This window comes from Chlorocebus sabaeus, chromosome 23, assembly GCF_047675955.1.
Source record: "Chlorocebus sabaeus isolate Y175 chromosome 23, mChlSab1.0.hap1, whole genome shotgun sequence".
In the NCBI taxonomy this organism is placed as follows: Eukaryota; Metazoa; Chordata; class Mammalia; order Primates; family Cercopithecidae; genus Chlorocebus; species Chlorocebus sabaeus.
Window position 1 is genome coordinate 26729490 of NC_132926.1, and position 4511 is coordinate 26734000.

The following is a 4511-nucleotide window of genomic DNA, read 5'->3' on the forward strand; positions in this document are numbered from 1 at the left end:
TTTTGTTTTTGTTTTTCTCATTTCAAGTTTATTAAAACTTTAGCAGTACAAATTATCCAGATTGCAGATTATCAAAAGATCAACTCAGTGAAATCCACACTAAAAAAAGGGGCAAACATAAAACAACCCAAAAACAACGAAAAGGAACAACATAAAGAAGATTCACTAGCAAGTCTCTCAAACTTAAAATTCAAAACAGAATGGAAATAAGTTTATGTAACTCATTCATCCACTTTTGTCTTCATCTGTTTCAGGGCTTGATTCATGATCACGTTTTCTATTTCTTTCATGTACACTGTCAATTTCTTGACCCTTTGATTCTTGGTTTTCTTTTTCCACTGAGGATCTGATCTTCTCATCCTCCTTATTTTTCAATGCGGAGGACTTTAATTCATTGTTCTGACTGCTTTGTTTTATTTTTGAGAAGGGACTTTGATCTATATCAGCCTTTTTTCCCCCTGCTATTATTTGAGCTTATTACGATCACGACTTTTACGGTACATTCTTTTCTCACTGTGTGAACTCTTACTTTTCTGTGTGAACTCTTACTTTCTCGGTTTCTGTATTTTTCTTGGTTTCTGTTTTTACTTTCTTCTCTCTCTGAGCTCTGTGAGTCTCTCCTCCTTCTCCTCCTATCTTTACTTCTTAATCTTCCTGGTGGTGGTCTTCTCCCTCAGCTTTGTGACCATCCTCTTCTCCCGTATTCCTGTTCTCTGTATTTGTGGTACTCCTTTCTTCTGCTGCAATCTCTGTCATGGCTTCTTGATCTCATTCTTCTTTTTCTGTCCCTACTTCTGCTTTGCTCTCCTGTTCTGCTATTATAACTGTGCTTACATTGAGTTATATCACATTCTCTACTGCTGGATTGTGCACATCTATCCTTTCCCTTAGTTTTACTATGATCATGCTCATTACTCTTTGATTCTAACTGTTTAGACTTCTCTTTACTTCTACCCCTTTCCTGATCTTTTCCTTTAGAATCAGGCTGCTTTTCTTTTTCTTTAACATTCTCATGATCCCTTCCTTTGCTCCTTGACCTCATCCTCTTTTCTTCATGTCTATTGTGTTTTGAATATCCTTCTTTACTCTTTGATTTCTGTTTGCTCTTACTCTTAATTTTAGATTTGTCCCTTTACTTTGTTTGTATTATATTTATCATCTTTTTCTGAATTTCTTCTGTTTTCTCTCTTTGCTGTTAGATTTACAGTCTTTAACTTTATTTTCCTTTCCATTTTTTCTGTTTAGACTCTCAAATACATTCCTGTGGTTAGTTATTTCTCTCTCTTTTACTCTAACTGGACTTCTCTGATTTTCTTTTATTTCATTCAGCTCACTCTTATCCCCTTTGATCCATCTTTCACCACTTGATACCCTCATTCTTTGAGCTCTCTGCATCTCTTGCCTCCAAAGTGCAGGAGTCTCACTAAGTCTGAAACAATCCCTTGATCTGGATCTGGAAGAGTTTGATAACACCTTGATCCTCTTCCTTCCTGCCAGATCTAGTAACTAAAAGTCATCTCTGGTATGAAGCAGGTTGGGAGTTAGATGGATTACATTCTCTTTTTCTTTCTCCCTCTCTGGCTTTTCCTTTCCACTTCATCAGCTTTAGGAGGGCTTTTTCTCATTAGGAATCTATTTTCAAGTACTGTCTCTTCGGACAGACAGTAGACTGGGGTTGTGCTTTAAGATTTTCAGCTTCACTCTCACAAGATGCACTCTTCTTGCCTTCCTTTCACTTCTTCTTTTCCTTCTTGTGTTTTTGGGATTTTTTCCGATTTTTTTTTTTTCCTTTGATTTCTCTTCAGAAGCACTTTCGGAATCACAGGAATCAGGTTAGAACTGAGAATCACTTGAGCTATCTTAGTCACTAGATGAGGAGGTGGAAGATGATGATGATTTATACCTTTTCTTTTCTTATTTCTTAACTTTAGATTTGGGAATCACCTCTCCACAACTGAGTATCTGTACCTCTGTAAATGCTTTGCTAGCGGCATCCGTCTTGTGGTTTTCTCTCTCTCTTACAACTTCTTGGCTAGAGATTATTTGTCCAAAAACAACATAACACCCATCTAAATGAGGAGTTGGTTTCATCGTTATGAAGAACTGTAAACCATTTGTATCCTTCCTTCTGTTGGCCGTTGACAAGAGAAATTCTTTGTTGTTTTTGACAGCAAAATTCTTGTCTTCAAAAAATCCTTCTTAGATAGATTCCCCTCCTCATCCATTTCCTTCACTGAAGTCACCACCTTAAACTATAAAGTCCTTGACAACTCTGTGAAAGAGACAACTCTTACAATGTAATGGCTCTGAGTTGATTTCTCTGTCCCCTTTTCACCTGTACAAAGACAACTAAACTTCTCACTTGTTTTGGGGCACACATCAGAAAATAATTCAAAGACAACTCTTCCAGCAGGTTCTTAATGGCAATGTCAAAAAAAAAAAAAAAAAAAAAAACGAGGACATTGAAACTTTATTCCCATGACTCCAATACTTAATCTTCAAATGAAGAAAAGACCAAAAAAAACCAAGGACAACTGATCCCTTTGCTCCTGTGCCAGTAGAGTTTCCTCTTCTTTGGTCCAGTCCTTTAAATTGTTTCACATCTACCCCTGCCAGAAAAGGAGCTAAAGCCCGCTAACTGCCTCCCTCCCTGACAGTTCAGTCCTAATTGTTGAGGTGGTTTTTGTTTGTTTGTTTGTTTGTTTTAGTTTTCTCTTTATTTGCTTGTTTTTTCTATTCTTTGTAATCAGAGTGGTCATCAGTTTAAAACAATTGATTATAAGATGTTATTTGCAAGCCTCACATTAACCACAAAACAAAAACATGTAATACACACAAAATAAAAAACAAGAAATTAAAACATACTGTCAGAAAAAAATTACTTTTATACAAAGGAAATCAAGAGAAAAGGATAAAAGAAAGAGAGGATCAACAAAACAACCAGAAAGCAAATAAAATGGCAGTGGCAAGTCCTTGATTATCAATAATAACACTGAATAGAAATGGGGCAAATTATAAATTAATCAAAAGACATGAAGAGGCTGAATAAGTTACACACACACACACACACACACACACACACAAGACCCGACTATATGCTACCTACAGGAAATTTACTTCATGTATTAAGACACAGATGGGCTAAAAATAAAGAAATAGAAAAAGACAATTCAGGCAAATGGAAACCGAAAAAAGCAGTATGTCTACTTATCAGACAAAGTAGATTTGAAGACAAAAACTGTAAAAAGAGATAATGATAAAGGGGTCTTTATCATTTTTTACCTTATATAATGATAAAGGGGTCAGTTCATCAAAAGGGATTTAACAATTGTCAGTACATATGTGGAAAATATTTGCATTTGAAATACAAATAAAAGGAGTCTCAGAAAAGGAAGAAAGGTAAAAATTTTAAAATTTTTAAAAAGACTGAAAATCTATAACTTTAATGAATTTCTAATCAAAATTTAAACAGGGTTTCCATAGAAATAGAAAAATGGATTTTAAAATTTATACAGAAATGCAAACACTTTGGAATAATTAATGAAAATTCTAAATAAATGATGAAGACTACTCAAATGAGAACAACCAAAGTCTATTCATTTAGAGCTTGCTATAGTAAGAGAGTCAGCCACTACCACTTGTTTTTGGCAGAAATACAAAGCAGGCAAGGCCGTTGGAATAGCTATAACCATTAGAATAGCTAAAATTAAAAAGCCTGAAAATAGCATGCATTGGTGAGGATGTAGAACAAATAGAACTCTTATAACACAGCTGGTAGGAATGTAAAATAGTACAACCACTTGGACATCAGTTTGGTAGTCTCCTAAAAGTTAAACATAAACTTACTGTACTGCCCAACCATTCTACCTCTAAATAGTTAACAGAATTAAAAGTATATTTACACAAAACATCATACATAAATGTTCATAGCCAATTTATTTGTAATTGCTAATCATTAGAGATCATTAAAATGTCTCTCAACAGATGCATAGTGTGAAAGGAAAATAAATCTTGGGGCCCCAAAATCACTAAGCTAAAGGGAAAAGTCAAGATGGGAACTGCAGAAGGCAAACCTGCCTTCCCATTCTATTTAATCACCCTTCTGCTCACTGAGATCAATGTATATCTGATTGCCTCCTTTGGATAGGCTAATCAGAAACTCAAAGAATGCAACCATTTGTCTCTCACCTACCTGTGACCTGGAAGCCCATCCCTGCTTCCAGTTGTCCTGTCTTTCCAGACCGACCCAGTGTTCATCTTGCATATGATGATTGACTTCTCGTGTTTCCCTAAAATGCATAAAACCAAGCTGTGCTCTGACCATCTTGGACACATGTTGTTAGGACCTCCTGAGGCTAAGTTGCAGGCACACATCATCAAACTTGGCAAAATAAACTTTCTAAATTAACTGAGACCTGTCTCAGATATTCAGGGTTCACAATAGATAAACAAAATGGGATATTTTCATCCAATAGAACATTCTTCAATAAACAAAACAATCCACACAGATA

General features: G+C 35.5%; 1 pseudogene; it reads right to left on the bottom strand.

Moving 5' to 3' along the window:
- Positions 1-225: 225 nt before the first annotated feature.
- On the bottom strand, positions 226-3862 carry LOC103244850 (peptidyl-prolyl cis-trans isomerase G-like; annotated as a pseudogene).
- Between the last annotated feature and the right edge of the window lie 649 nt (positions 3863-4511).